At 34.7% G+C, this 17,240-nt stretch overlaps 1 protein-coding gene across 2 annotated transcripts in view; it reads right to left on the reverse strand.

Moving 5' to 3' along the window:
• LOC108721334 (uncharacterized) overlaps positions 1-17,240 on the reverse strand; it is a 139,097-nt gene that overhangs the window by 67,512 nt on the left and 54,345 nt on the right. For both annotated transcript variants that reach the window (XM_018445837.1, XM_018445838.1), the window contains one exon: positions 16,862-16,925. The gene's annotated coding sequence lies outside the window, so the exon portion shown is untranslated. The remainder of the gene's footprint in view (positions 1-16,861; positions 16,926-17,240) is intronic.

Below are 17,240 nucleotides of genomic sequence, written 5' to 3' on the forward strand. Positions count from 1 at the left end.
TGAATTCATCGGTTTGGGAAATACTGGGGAACGATCCGGCTTTTCAGCGAGCCTGTCTCTACGGAACATCGAGACAAATACATCCGTTATTGCATTTGAAGAGAGAGACAAGTCGATAATCAAATACGTGGATGGAATTGAAGACGGGAAGAGAAAAACGAAATATACGTTTGTTTTCTCATATAAAAATTCATACTATCGATGTGTAAACATATAACAGAAATTCCACAGCATTTACAATGCAATGCAATAGTAAATCGTGTTAGTAAACGTTGGAAATCCCTTTTCTGGTAACGTGCCAAAAATATTTTGGCGTTACTGACAGTGCTTTCAAGCAAACCTTATTTCACGTTTGCTTTGTTAGATAACACATCGCGAAATATGATTACTATTTACGTTATATCGCTAACCAACTGTACCGTTTTTTTATAAACTTTATTAAAATACAATACTTTTAATTATCGCAGTACTTCTAGCTATCTAATTGCAAGTATCACAGATTTAAAAATGTTTCTTGACGTTTACGTTTATTCCCAAATGATACTCTCTTTTCTCTTTACTCTCTTTATTTTTTTCGCTTTTCTGTGCTAAATAATTCAGAACGAAAACAAAGCGTAAGATATCACCAGACAGAAAATACTTTTGTTCTCGTAGCGTACAGAGAGACTGCACGAAACTCACGTCGTCGCGAACAGACGGTAGGGTACGAATTACCGGGTACGTCATTAGCACGCACATCCGTAAGTAACGCGGAGAGTTTTGCGAACGAGTAATAAGAAGCTGAAAAGTGCTCTTGACAAAGTATCGTTCGTAAAGTCCGCAAGAAGAGAAGGAAGAAACAGCCGATCGTCGTAGAAGCGTCTTAACGCCGCCGTAGTTATATCGGTAGCACGGGCGACGCGTTGCGATACGACGAGACGTCTTTTTGCTCGCCTGCGATTTTGCATACTTAAAAAGTTTGAACTTCGCTTTATAACAAGCTTAGGACCTGCGCACGGTTAACGAGGAATGATTTACCGCGTTCCTCGCCATATGGCACATACGGTACCGCGCGCATACATCGTGTCCACGCGATGTGTGTATATAACTGGCGCGGGAGAGAGGAGGTGACTGAATAAATCACTGCCGAGCCGACCGGCACACTGCCTAATATGATCGCGCCTAATAAAGTTGGCAGCCACTAAATTTCCTTAATTCGACCTCTCTCTCTCCCGTGCACTCCGCCCTTTCGATCAGTTGGCCGATCCGCTCGGCTAACCGCCGAAACGATTTAATAACGTAATTTGCCTGACCGAATTGTCTCGCGACAAATGCGCGTGAATGCCATCGTCTGATGGACGTCGTATATCGCTTGAGCTATCGAGGATTTCGAAGAGATTGAAGAGCTGAAGTCTATTCGTCCGACAAGACGTAATACACCGGAAAAATAATGATTCTGCGAGTCATTAGGGAGCGAAACGGAATGCTGAGATGGAAGGTTGAAATGGAAATCGATCAAAACGGAGAATTAATCAGAGGTTTAAAGTGCGGAGCATTAAAAGCAATATCGCGAGTTACAGATGATATCGCAAATTTTACATTTGTAGAGAGAGAATTAGAAGTATATCTTTTAAAATAATTAGATTCAGTTTTATTTTCTGATTAACTTATATTTTATCTAATAATGATGTAAAAATTGTATTTTTCTAGATACGGTTAATCGTTAAAATGGTGGTTTTGCAGTACGTAACTTTTAAAGTGACCACCGCAGTTTAGTGATTAATTATAGCTAGAAAAACACAATTTTTATCATCAATTTTCATCATCAATTTTGATCACCAGTTAAATATAAGGTTAAGTCTAAACTAACTGCCAGTTAACCAGAAAAAACCGGGCCTTATAAAGATATATGAAGTTGTTCTATAATAAAAATCAATTTTCCTTTTCAACAGCCTAATAGTTTCGTTTTCAATGCATTCGAATTATTGCAGTTTCGCTAAAAAAAACCGACTTCGGTCTAAATTTCACAGGAAATAACCGTATATCCATTTATCACCAATTTTGAGACCCCGTGTGTGTTCTCATGGTTTTCTAGCATTTTGCATGCTCTCTTCCTTTTTCGTTGAAAAAGGAAGAAAAAATATAGGTCTATGTGCCGAAAGGAACAGACATGACCGCCCCATTTGGCACACAGACCCATTTTTGATCCTTCTTGCTCCCCTTTGTGCCAATATGCTGTTTCAGTTTCTCTGAGAGCCTTTAAAAATTACCGTGGCCGACGTGATATTTCACGCCGTCATGTCTAAACTATCGGGACTGACCTAGTGACCGTTCTCGACAACGGAAGGTTCACGATCTTTTCTACGCTTCATTATGGCGTATTTTAGTATCCGCCGCGTATATAATCATTGCGCGTACGAAATGGTAGTTGAAAAACTACTGGGTGGCACGGGTAAATGAGAAATATGCCGACCGTGCGAAAATCCGAGACACTCTGTTCGAAGCTGGGCGTTCATTCGGCTGGGCAACTAACGCAGTCATGTGTATTTACATGGGAGATTTACGTTGCACGCTACCGATCCCCATTCGCGTATATCTTCGGTGTATTAACGTTGAAGTTGCTGATGAAGAAAACGCGGCAGCGGATTGACCCTTTCCTTCCGCATGGTAACCTTCGTACAACCGTATGATTACGTTTCTCGTCATTTTTCTAAACCGACGAAACAACGAATCTTTATCGTTTTCTCGCCAGAGTCCTGCATTATTCAAACGTACGATGAATCGAGTAATTAATATATGGTATTTAAATAAAATTTCATTAATTATTTACATCGTGGTTATCTCATATCTCTGAACGGATCATATCTTTCACGCTAGATTCCTACATTATTCATACATATGATTAATATATAGTACTTAAATAAAATTTCATTAATTATTTACACGATTCTTTCATATCTCTGATTAAATGAAATTTGCACTCTGAGCTTTATTTTCTTTATGTTAATTTCCTTAACTCTTCTCCCGGGGCTTTCTAACTGATATTACAGAGGATGTTCCCGCAACGTCATGCTCGACTGTGACATCATAAAATAACATTAATCGAATTTCGTAATTACTCACAATATTCGCCGCCACTTGAAAATGGAGAAATTTTCTTGAAGAACTCTCGAAGGTCTAAAGTCGTAATTTGCGTTTTATGTTTACTTTACAGGAACTTATCGCAAACCTCAAATTCTGACATTTCAAATACATTTCTAATTATACGATTTGTAATTAATTTCTATCTCTCATAAAAGGCTATCAATTGATCTCAAGTTATCGATGGAAAATGCCATGAAATCAAAAAAGAGGTATGCTGAAAAAATACTAAATTTTAATAATATATCTTTATATTTAATAAATACTTAATTGGTACTATTCAAATTTAAATTTAAATTTAAAATATTTTTTCTCAGTAACTGTAAAAAATTTATCAACTTTTTCAAGAGATTAACGAAATGTAAAACATACTTCAGCGAATTGTCGTTGCAATTTCCATCACTTGCCTATTGATTTGTCACGCTTTGTAAAATCGACACTACGATCTTGCGGCTATCTCTGCAAATTTGCTGGAGAGCCATGTACTATACGATTCGCGATATCAAACGAAATAGTCGGGAAGGGATTTTCGAGGCGTCGACGTGAAATATACGACACGTACGAATAGAAACGTATGGGAGGGTTTCGTATACCCTCTTGATTTAGACACGATGATTCTTGCATTTCATTTTGCAGTAACGCGAAAATCGCGCGTATTGGCAGACGGAAAGATTTATCGAGCGGTGCAGGCACCTGGTATCAATAAATTATTGAAATTGTAGTTGGCTTTGGCATAAATAAATTAGTAAATTACCGCAAGTGTAACAGTCACGATTACAGCGGTTTAGCTAACAGCGACATTTTACAGTGATATTGACGATTAAATCCGGCGCGCGATCCGAAGTAGAGGTTCGTCCGTTTCTCTTTCGAGCTCGTCGCAATTTTCAATGGGAAAAGAATACGAGTAATTGACGTGCGGCCTTCAATCCTCGTTCGATACGCGGAAAAGATCGATCTGAAAGTATAATTTATGGAAAGTTCGGGCTGCGCGGTAAATTCCTGAAATTCTCTTACTCTCCCGCTTCGTAGGGATCTTTCGCCTTCATCCTGCAATCCTACATTCTCGCTCGTATTTTCATCGATTCCATCGCTTCCGCGCCGCTCGTTCGTCCATGTCTATTCCAGCTCCAATTTGTGACGTCCCCGTCGGATTTGACGAATGTCGTGCGGAGGTAAACGACCTGATATCTCGAGATATTAGTAAATCGAAGATCTCTCTCTCTCTCTCTCTCTCTCTCTCGTATATCTTCTCGTTTATGGAAACAACGTTTCGCTTCACTTGCGGCCACTTAATCTCTCTCGTTAATTTTGCATTACGATGTAATGCTCTCTACAAGCGCAATCCGTGTAACCCGCGACCGGCATTTTCCCTATCTATCTCTGTCTCTCGCCGAAGCAATCTTCCCGCGAGCATCGAAGCGTGCGATTACGTTTCACTTCATTCTTCGCGTATTCCGCATAGCGCAGAGGTGCGTTTATGCAGCGCAAGCGAGTAGACCCGTGTGAACGAACTCGGTGTGAACGGAATTTTGAAATTGTGTATTCAAGAGTGACCGAACCTCATCCAGCATAAATCCATCGGATTCATAGGATTCCAATGCGAATCGAACAATTCAAGTTTTGATATTTTGTTATGCTGGTATTAGGTAGTAATATCCATTTAGTAATATGAGATATATGGAAGATGCCCCAAAATCATATTATATCAATACGTTCTATGAATAAAAATAAAATAAAAATAAAAATATTATATTTTATTAAAAAATTGTTATGATAAAAAAAACAGAAATATATACATTCACTTTATTAGACATTTTTAAACGCTCCACTGTTCTTGTCAATAATGAGTCTGACATAAATTCTGAAGAACAATTCTTTAATCTTCTGACATCTCTCTTGGAGATTATCATATTCTTCCCTGTTAAATTTCTGTCTCCGTTAAATTGTAAAGCTTTGGAAAAAAAAAGAGAGAAAAAGAATATATCAAACGAGAGTGAATATACGATAGAATCTAATGAAAGGATTGATGTGGCATTCGCTAAAATTAAACAAGAGCGGCACAAAATTTAGCGCTAAATTCAATTTTCCAATGTCAGACTTGCATTAAAAGGGACAATCGGCATTTTAAAATAGAAGATTAAGCAAGATTATTTTAATAATACGTGAAAAATCGATCAACATGCAAAAGCATGTGAATTATTTTCTTTTTATTATTATAATTAATCCTCCGGACGTCAAAATTTGTAATACCGTTATTGACTCTGAATCTATCAAGATCGAAGCACACTTTTGCATAACGCATCATTCATAAGACAAGTGCATGGCGTAACGCACAAACTTGTTCATGAAGCTTTACATTCTCACCTCAAAGTTGTTTTACAAAAGACGGTTAGTTTCTTTAGAAACTTTTAAAAATTTATTATCCGCACTCGCGGCGATTCTTCTGATGCAACTCTATACACGTATCGATCTATACACGTATCGATCTAGAACATGAAACTGTTTATTGTCTACCACCTACTACATAAAGCTACGTAACGCCAGCATAATGTATAACACATAAAAATTCATCCTTACGAATTTTTCGACACGTTATCCATTATACTTTATGCACTATGCAAGATCCGAGAAGTAGGTATGAATCTCGCCAAGATAGCGAGAAATAAGTATGAAAATGAAGAACTCTGATGATTTACTCCTTTATGTATTACTCTTTATGCAAAAGTCTGTGCTTCAGTTTTAAAACCTATTTAATTAGACTAAAAAATACTAAAGAACTAAAATGACATAACTCGTATAAAAAAAGAAAATGTGTGTGCACGATAAAAAAAACATTGTGTATTTGTGTTGGAAAAGGTCCACTCACGTTCTTGTTAACCGTTTGTGTTGAATCTTTTTAACATATTCGAGTTAATTTAACTTAATATATTAAATTAACGTGTGTTAATTTAACATAATGTGATTATGTTATTTAAGGATTTTGTGTTAAATTAATACTCAACGTTTCTTAGTGTCAAAATGATATAATTTACGAGTAAGTGAACAAGTGACATAAAAATAATGTATTTTAAAACGTAAAATTTTAGGATGAATGAATAAAATATGAGTTAATTTAACATATCATAAATGTTAATTTTACTGAAAAATATGCTTTCATTTTGTTTACAAATTGTGTCAGTATTACCTTTTTTGTATTTATTCTTTTACATAATATTTGAGTAATCTTTTAACAGTCATCTTGTGTTAAATTAAAAAAAGTTGAGTGGATTGTTTCGGACGTGTAATTTATGTTAAATTCGACACATTTCTTTCAACAGTGTGAACACTAAATTTATTTTAATAATGATAATTTTAGGGGATTATTCTGTAACTCTTAATGACTGTGACGCTGCAGTTACAACCGTTAAGAGTTACAGAATAGATCCCTTTATTTGCAAATGTAACATAAAAAATATAATTAAATCCAATAAATCCATCATTAGTTCCGAAGAATTAAAAACAATTTTTAAATCTACATAGGTACATGTAATATCCTTTCCTTACTATAAGAGATTTGAGTTGGGAATACTAAAATTTTAGAAGCGACACATTTCGAATGCGCGATAACTCGAGGCGTTCGCAACTAACGTGAAGATTAAATCAGTAATTTGTAAGTTCCATTTAAAATGTGAAAGCTTACCTAAAGTATATCTTACAAATTACTAGTATAATCTACCCTAATTCCGGCAAAGACCTTAAATTATCGAGTGTTCAAGACTTTTTGTTCCTCAAATTTTAACTCTGCAGACAGTTGTGTCGGCGCCGGTGCCTTAGCCAACACTGTCCAATACTCTCCGGGAGATCCTTCCGCAGATGAGATAGTCACGATTCGTCGTGAAATTTAAAGGAGCCCGAACGGAAGGGAGGGAATATAAGGAATCGAGCTCCAGAAAGTTCTCATTGACGAATCGCGCCGCCGAGCGTAATCGCAAACGGTAGTTTACCCGCGCTGACAATTGATTAGACTCAGGATAATACAGAACTTGAGTATACTAAGAGAAAAGCGAAGAGAGAGTGAGTGAGAGAGAGAGAGAGAGAGAGAGAGAGAGAGAGAGAGAGAGAGATACTCTGTTCCGATAACTACGCGAGTCGACTACGCTGCGCATATAATTACGTTTTCTCTCATCCCGCATCAATTCGACGTAGTGCCACTTCGTCGTAATTCGTTTCCTATCTTTCGTCCTCCTCGAACATTTCTTCAGCAAGTGCGTCCTTCTCTCTTTTGCTCATATTAGACAGACCATTTCGAGAGAAAGAGAAAGAGAGAAGCGTACCGTGCATTTTACCGCGACTGCAAAATTTAATGAAGTCACAGAGAACGGGAAAAAGCCCGTATCAGCATCAGGCGTAATTTAAGGAGGTCAGGATACGTCCGCTTTGTGCACATTCACCGAGCGTAATTCTTTATTAAATATTTCCGCCTATCACTTAAGATTTGCATTCGGTGATGTGATTAGGATCGTCATTTCTTTGAAAAAATTGCTGTACTTATACCTTGAGAGCTTGCAGTAGTTTCTAAAAAATTTATGTAACTAGAGTTTTATGTAATGTCGCAGAATACTTTATAGCTTATTGCAAAATCGATAGTTTCACCAACGAGAAATTCTTTTTCCGTTTACAATTTGCAGAGATGATGTCGTGCGTTATTCTTGAAATACTGCTCATCTATGCATTAATACATATGAATTTACATATCAAACTTGTATACTGTACCGCTATTACGTCACTATACGCATCGTATAAATTTACAAATAAAAATGTTACCGAATAAAAATGCCGAGATCTTGTTCGTCACTGTGCCATTACCGCAGCTTTAACAGAGAACGAAAATAACTAAAGGAATAATTTTCCTGATTTTTACTGCAACCGCGACTGCATGTGAAAGTATACCAGGTCATATATAACAAAACGATTTTATCCGTTCTCACAGATTCAAAAGGGGAAATATCGAGAATTTTCTGAACTTTGATATAGCTTGCTCATAAGACGCGAAACGCTCGCTCATGCGAAAATCGTCGCGCTTTTGCTTTAAAGCCCAGTGGCAGAATTTTTAATACCACCGCGCTACCAACCAACCAACCAACCAACCATCCATTCACAATCCCCCGAAAACGCGACTTTACAGAATGAGTGCCAGGAACCACTTGACTGACACTAATCACGATACGTGACCATCAAAGTCCGCGGTAGATCTTCGAGTGGACCATTCAATCACAAAAAGGAAATAGAATCAAAGAGAGCAATTAAAAGTCGACGTATCTACCGGTCTTCATTCTTTTATTCCTCTTCCATCTTTCTCTTTCCTTCTATTACTATCTGTCTGTCTATCTACCTATCTACCTGTCCAACTCTATCTCTCTCGCTCCCCATGCCTGGTTCTTTCGCTGGCCTTTCGGACCTTTGCATCGTTCCTCAATCAAGGTACCCAGCATGCACACAAGTGCGTACATGTGCATATATGTACGTGTATGTGAGAAGATACCGCATCCGCGTGTGTACATAACCCGTCGGGATCCTTCCCTTGTTAGAAGTCATTTCAAACATTTGCTATATCACGATCGCTCGCTCGCTCACTCAGTGCTGCTCCAGCCGGTGCAAGCGTTTCTTGCTCGCGGTCCCTCGAGCTAGGAGAAAAGACGTCCGGTCGTCGGAACGAGACTTCGATGGTCCCTCGACACGAATTAAAGACCCATTCGCGGTGCTATACCTACGATTGGCTCCGCTGGCTTCTTCTTGCTCGTCGTTTCTACGTATGCGGTATGCACGACGATGAACTAACGAGCGTCTTAAGTCGTCTCGTAAATACGACGAATCATTCCGGATATTAGTCACAGATAAGAATTCTTGAAAAGCTTTGAAACGTTAATATATTCAACTCCTGCAGAAGTTAATAAGAGGATACACACGATAATATGCAAATTGGAATTAAAATTAAATTTTTGTATAAATGCATGGGATATTTCAACGCTTCATATTTTCAATGCAATTTTTTGTTAAATATTCCAAAAATTGGTTTTTAAACAATGAGATAAATATTAAATAATTTCGACTGCACATATATTGAATTATTCATACAGACATACTGTCAATTTGTAGAAGATTTGAATATTATGGAAAAATTTTATTTTCGCGTATATTTATATATATTCTAACGATAAAAAATAATAGAGATCAATCGAACTCTCGAAATTTTAACAAGTGAATATTTAATACGGGCGAGTGAGAATAAAAATTCTGCGCCGTAATTCGTGCGTTATAATTTAACAAGGCAAATTGTATTTAAGTCCTTCTTACATAATTTAACAAAACGTTCGAACGTTTTGGCTCAATTCAAGCCATCATTAGCGATATCTAAAATTTAAACAATCAATTATATTTGAATTTTGGATATCGCTGATGACTTGAATCATGTCAAAACGTCTGAATGTCTTGTTAAATTATGTAAGAAGGATTTAAATACAATTTACTTTGTTAAATTATAACGCACGAATTACCGTGCAGAATTTTTACTCTCATTCGCCTTTATCGAATGTTTATATTCTAACTTATACTTGATTGAGACGGTAATAAATTTCCTTGGATGTATTTATATAATAACGACGGCGTTTATTAATGGTTGACAATTACGGGATGCCTCCCAAATCTATTTAACTTATTTTATATTATATGATTAATTTGGCTAATAACATTATATGTATATGTCGAGTTGTCTGTGATAAATAATTTTGTAAGAGATTTTAATGTTTCATTAGTAAGACTTTCAAAGAGATTCCGAGTCTTTTATATTTATTAATAGACTTCTCATAAGATTTTCAAGACTCTCCAGAATTTCTGTGTATCTTTGAGTAATATTTAAAGCAATAATTCGAAATAACTCTACAGTCACTAAGTCATTCGAAGATTTGTAAGGAAAGAGGATAGAGTTACTAGGTATGTGTCAGTGCCCATGAGGTTCCCAATGCATACCCGATGTATTTTTTAGATTATCCGGATTCCCCTGTCCCCTTTCTCGCTCCTTTTCGGTCCGCTGTCTTCCCTGAATATAAAGGAGACCTACAGGTGAAAGTGTATACCCGATGCGCAGCACCAGCTTAGTCATCCTAAATGTGTCGTCGGACCTCGAGTAGGTAGAACAATGCCCGGCTCCATGCGTCACCCTCTTGTCTCATAGTCGCTGTCTCTTGGAATAAACGCGCTGGATGCTCTACGTTAAGAAGAGCGATTAGCGTTATTTGCCCTCTGCTTACTGTTTATCCACTTCAAATAGAAGAACTTTCGAAACTAATTGTAACATTAATAACTGACTAAATTCAGTACAACAATAAACATATTTCTAAAAAATTGACGCTAAAACGCTAAATTTAATCTTTCAATTTTAAGTATATTCTCCTTCTAAGCCCTTTAAAAAAGAAATTGGATAGCAATTATATTGAATATTAATCGTTACAATTAATCTCATAAAGTCTGTTCTTTCTTCTATATAAAATTTTTTTCTTATAATAATATAGTTACATTAAACAATTTTATCGTTTAATTTATTATTAACCCATTAATGCCCATGGTTAGATTAACAAACAACGTTTACAATTGAAAATAGAAGTAGAGCATAAAAAATGCTTCTGGTATTAGAAGGACATAACCAAAATCAATTTTGCAAATAATTGTTATAAACAAATTATTACAAATATTGTGTGTAAAGGAAAATTGATTACGTTAATTGATTCGGGAAATATTGAACAGAATGTACCACAGAAACATATAACTTTTTCTCAGATCGTTTTCCGTTTATGCAAAAAATAAACATTATGGATTATTAAAACTCGTTCTTGTTTATGACTGAATCAGTAAAATTAGCCAATTACAAAACCAATTACAAAAAGTTATTTGCGTTCCTTTTATAACTTTTTCTACAGAATCGATTGGCGTTATCAGTTTCCCTCTGCAATCAATATTTAATAATTTGTCTGCAACAAATTTGTTGCAAAATTGAATTTTGTATACTTTTTTACGTAAGAAATGTTTGAAATTTTGTAATGTCCTTTTTATTAAAAAAATTTTAGTAAGAAATTTTTTCATATTCCTATTTTCAATCGGTCTTATTTTCAATTGTTTTTTTTTTGTTCTATTCTTGCCTTGATAGATAAAAACAGAAAATTATTTTTAAGTTAATACTGAAAATTTTTTAGATTAAAAGATTTAAAGTCGAAAGACTATTTTTAAATCATTTTGAAAGGTTCGACTGAGATTTATATTAATTAATAGCATTCAATTGCATGTAGGCGAACACGATGCAGGCGTAAAATCCCTTCGGGGATTCGCGAAGAGACTTGCGAAGAGCCGAGGAAGCTAATCGCGTATCTATCTCGTTTCTCGTCGCGTCATGTTGAGACGACAGACACCCTGCGTAATTTATCGCACCGTTTACATAATCGAAGAAGCCGTTGTTGGGTGAAACATATACATTCGCAGCGGGATGCATGTTTTGTCGCGATTCGAGAATGAATTCTAGAGAGAAGGAGATGAGTAATCGTTGGCAAGATATCATTTTTGCCAAAAAAATTGGGAATAAAGCATCGAATAGCCACCAACTCTAACTTTGAGAAAAAAGGAACCTACGCGAATATATTATTCAATTATCCAAGCGTAGAAATGTACGTCCCTCACATTATTCAACGAATAATACACAACTGTATACATTATCATATTTTCTCTTATAGTACCACTGTTAACGGAATATATATTATACATAAATATATATTATAATATGTATATTATAATGTATGTGTCAGCAATCATTTTAATAATTTTAAATTTTTAATGTATAATTTTTTAGCAATAAAATGATAGTATAATTAATCTCTCCCAAAATTAAATGGTTTAAAATAAAACTAACAAAATAACAAAACATTAAAAAATAAAAAATGAAGTATTCGTTATTTATTTTTAATCGTATAATTTAAATTACTATATTTCAAAATCTTATGTTACTGCAATTAGGTCTTTAAACGTCTTTCGAAAAAACCGTCAGTTACAAAATTGTCAAAGGAGAACCTGTATTGTGACATTTTTAAATATACTTGTTTACGAAAAACAATTCAAAGAGGACAAACAGTCTGATTATCAACAAACAACGTTTCGCAAAGAAAATAATGAAAACCTATTCTTAATGAATCCAATAACAACGAACCTATCATATATTATAATCATGTGCAATAACTATTACGCTATCGAGGTAATGGACTATGATTGATTTGATAATGTAAGGGTGTGTTATCTTCAACTTCAAGGACTAATTAATTTCCGAGATGACGATAAATATTGCATTAATCACTTCCGCAGTTACGAAGAAAGCAACGTGTTCATGAGCATTTATGACGCATAAAAAAATGGGGTAACACAAAATAAAAAAGAAATAAACGTTTACTTTTGCAAACGTAAAATGCGCCACTTATTTTACTGTAAATTGATTAATGTGCGGATTTTCGGCGAGCTCATTGGACATTTGCCGGGGATTCTCATGAATTATAGACTAGATATTTTCAATACGAGTGCCAAAGACATCCATCACATTTTCATACTTTCTTTATAATATGTAAATGAATTTGATTTCACAGAAAGAATCTTTATTCTTTAATCTTATCCTTGCTTTCTATAATCTATGTCCATAATTATGAAATAGTGATAATTGTAATTATATAAACATTTCAACTTTAATTTATAATCATTTTGTTCGCATTAACATATTGTTTTGCACATTTGCAATTATATAACATATCATATATTATAACATATTATAATTTTACATCGGGGAACTGTAATTTTTAATTGAGTTGGAAGATTTTTACTGTCATATCACACGATTGAAACAACATTTCTTTTCTGCTTTATAATCTTTATAGTCTATAATTATACAATAATAATAATTGTAATTTTACATACTTTCAACTTTAATTTATATTATTTATATAAATTAAGTTATAAAATTATCATTATAATAATAAGGATAATTTTAATTATATAAATATTTCAACTATAATTTATAATTATTTTGTTCGCATTAACATATTGTTTTGCGCATTTTCAATCTTATATATATATATTGTTATAATTTTATATCGATAAACTGTAATTTTTAATTAAGTTGAAAGATTTTTACTATGTCATCTCGCACGATTAAAACAACATTCCTCAAACAGCGATATTAGCTGGAAAAATATACCGGAATATTGCCATAGAGAAATTTATAATGAATACGCAATTTAAAGAGACGTTAATAAATGGACGGCGGTGTAAATATTGGGTTAAAATCGGCAGTTTCGAATTCGATTTCTCGAAATGTATATCGCACTATGCGGATTGCGTTTAAAATTGATAGCCTGATCAACGACATCCACCTCCCTACAATTGAATCTTCTGATAAATTCCCCATCTGTCTCGACACGCAACTTCCACGATGCCAACGTACCAACACCTCCTGCATACGCTTGAGTCAAATAATTTCTCGAATTGTAATGTCGTCGATAAATCAATCCTCATTCTCATCCGCGACGCGATTGTATTCGCGCGTACAATACCGCGTTAACACGCTCGAAAAGTTACACGTTAATTTAAAAGTTTTCTTTAGAGCGGCAATTTTTTGACATGGCGTAAAGGTCGTTTTTTAATACCTATATCAACCCTCGGTTTTCACACTCGTTTTTTAATTACCTTCTTCCTCACATTGGAGCACAAGCTTGCCTTTACCAACTTACGTGGTAAGCACCTAAAAGGTGTAAAGTAGTGAACCACGCAGATAGTGGTGCAAGAGAAAATACAGAAAATTTTCACTAACAGCTTAAAAATTTCATTAAAATTAAAATATATACTTATATCAGTTAAACTCTTAAATGTCAGAATATGATGATCCTTCAATAATCATCTATCGATTTTTTTAACAATTCATCAAAATCTAGGCTTAAGGTAATAAATTGATAATTATTGTTCAAAGCGCTACAATAATAATAAACTGAATTTACTTACGATATAATAAAAGAAACCGATTTCCAAAGTAGATTCGTGTATGCATATCGTGAGTTAATTTCGAAAATAACTCGCGATAGTTACTCCCCAACGGGCACGTAGAATGACCGTTCAATATTTAAATGTTTAGCTCGACTTTCCGAGCTTCGGGTTTTATCGTGAATCGAAAAGCTAACAAAAAAGAGCGTAGCTCTCTCGAACGCGTTACAATACTCCTGTGTCCATTCTCGCGCGCGACTGAAAATGTTCTCTCTCACCGCGTTAAAATTCCGAGGACCAGTAGTCACTCTTTGTATCGAATATATATCGGGAGCGCACCACAGGATGCATCTGGGAGAAGCCCAGAAAGAGGTGTGCAAGGTGGTACAATATAAAATCAACCGTTCATTTAAATATAAACGAGCCGCGTTGGACAAATTCGTTTCGTCGGAACGATGAACACGTTATCCCCCGCACCTCTAATTCATGATCTTCTCTTGCACGCATCAAGACGATGATACAATGCCTTGGCATAAGCCATATATTTACATATCTTGATACATATACACATATGAGAAAAATCGATGGCAGCCACGATGGCCAATCAGAAAACGGAAGGCAGGCCCTACGCACAGACGTGTATGCGGCCGTCGCTCCGGATATATGGCATATATATAGGGTGTCTCAGATCTATCAAAAAGTATTCCAGAGAAGACAGAGAAATATTAGATGAATAGATATTGTAGAGACAGCGAGGAACGATTGTGACTCCTTTCAAAGAAATTTAAAAGTTGCGAATGACTGATGGTTAATAATACCCGTATCATTAGAATGCACATAAGATTCGAATTACGAACGTATATATAATAGACGTCACTCGTAAAATAAAATATCTAATTTTATGAAGCGAAGATAATATTAGAATTTGTATTTCTACCTTCTATTTTGCGATCTACCTTTTTTGATTATTTTTATCTATGAAGAAAATATAGAAGAAAATCTTCATTTATCGAATGTCATTTATCCAATCTCCAAATTTCCAAATTTCCATTTCTCGATCAATAAGCTTCGAATAAAATTTTCGTTATAACAAAATTTGCTTAAACTTAATCTGAAAACAGTTTTGTTGTAAAAAATCATAGAATATTAAGAAAATGATAAATCATAGAATTTTGAAAATATGATCTACATAATATTTATTTTTTATTTTTACACTGCTTTATACAATATTAAAAAAATCTTTTTATTAAACGTCAAATAAAAACTTTTCGAGTGTACTTAAGATTAAAAACAGGTATTTAAGAAAAGTCGGCAAAAACTGATCTTTGCTATTAAATATGATATTTTATTATTATTGATTTGTTTCGTTTTTTCAACTATTTCGCGTGATAAATACAATTTATTAATTAGAATAATATAGCTTTTTGCATAAAGTATGTAAATATATTTTAATATTACGTATTAAAAACTTATTGACCATTTTTATAATTTTGGTCAGTTTATTTCGTCGGATGAAGTCCGAGATAATAAAATCCGAAATTTACCATGGTTTTTTTCACTGGATTTTTTCGGCCAACCCTGGTCTTTAGTATCTAATATTGAAAACAGATTGAAAAAACTCAATTTCAAATTTTGTTATCAATAATGCTTTAATGGTACTAAAATGCTAGAGACACCTTATACATGCAGTCAAGTACTGACCGCCTTGTTCGCGTTATAATGCTTATTCGGCCGCGTGTTAAACAGTTCGTCGAAAAGGGCACCTACTTAAGTCCACCCTCTCCCTTCTTTCGTTCCCCTTTTATCGGCTTTTGTCGTCATACAAAACCGTAAATTCTCCTCGCATTTCATTCAGAGGAATAACGAATCGCTTGTTTCTTAGAACGGCGATACATGGCGCGGAAGAAAGAGGATGTAGGGGTATCCAGGGGGAGATCAGGGTTTATCGTAAACGACCAATTTTATTCTCGCCACGAGAGCTATTCGTCGCGCGAAGACGACGTAAAGACGTCTAGACATTATTATTTAGGAGGGAATCAGGCTGCAACGAAAGAAACTTGAGGCTATCCCGCAGGAGACACTCGGTAGAATAGGAAAGGAAAACGTGTCATGGAGTTGGCTATCGATGCTTACTGGGAAACGACTACCGGTTATTGCCCACCATCGAAGTCGAACTATCGATATTAATATTTGATACTAGACTATCTAGAGAGTCCTACCACTTAACTATAAACGTTTTGCGTCTCTAGTTTTTGCTAACTTTACGCACGATCATAAAATTCGTAATAATACACAAAAATTGAGAAAAACATTAAAAAACAAAGTATTTAATTTTAAGATACTAAAATGTTTTATTTTTGTCTTCGTTCTTTAAATACTTAAAGATGTTTTCGTTTTGAACTTTTCTAATAAAAACGCTATGTATTTAAAATCCAAACACATAGTGTTTTATTTATTGAAAAAGTTTAAAACTAAAACATCTTTAAAAGGACACAATCAATATTAAAATGCCTGGGATTAAAATGCCATTAAAGATTCGACCATTACAGGCATTTTAATATTGATTGTGCTCTCACATAAAATGTTCTCGTCTAAAATAATATTGTCTCTCTTTAAAAGGGTTAAACACTCCATATTCATCGATAAAGAATATATTACTAACTTATTATTAATAATCGTAAGAATTAAAGAATTAATTACGAACCGAAGCGACGAAAAGCGGAGTGAGATATTAGTATCCAAGACAACCAAAGCCAGAAAGTCAAAGTCTGAAACAGAAATATACATACATTACAAAAACATAAACATTACGGAAATTTGAATAATACCAATTGTAATAAAAAAGAAAGGATATAAAGTTCCTTTCTTTATTCGAAATAAATGCTCAGCTTAGAAATAAACGTTACTCGGAACTGAAGCGTTACCCTAATAGATGATAAACCCCTGATATTTTTCCCCAACTACTATTTGACTATCTATTCTTCTGCATCATACCCCGCTCTTATCCGATAATATCATAGGGCAAAGCACTACTGTGGCTCATGAATTGGCCGTCGAGCGTCGGTCTGCCGTTTTCGAAATAT

Source organism: Mycetomoellerius zeteki, unplaced genomic scaffold (assembly GCF_001594055.1).
Source record: "Mycetomoellerius zeteki isolate Tzet28-1 unplaced genomic scaffold, Tzet1.0 scaffold167, whole genome shotgun sequence".
Lineage (NCBI taxonomy): Eukaryota > Metazoa > Arthropoda > Insecta > Hymenoptera > Formicidae > Mycetomoellerius > Mycetomoellerius zeteki.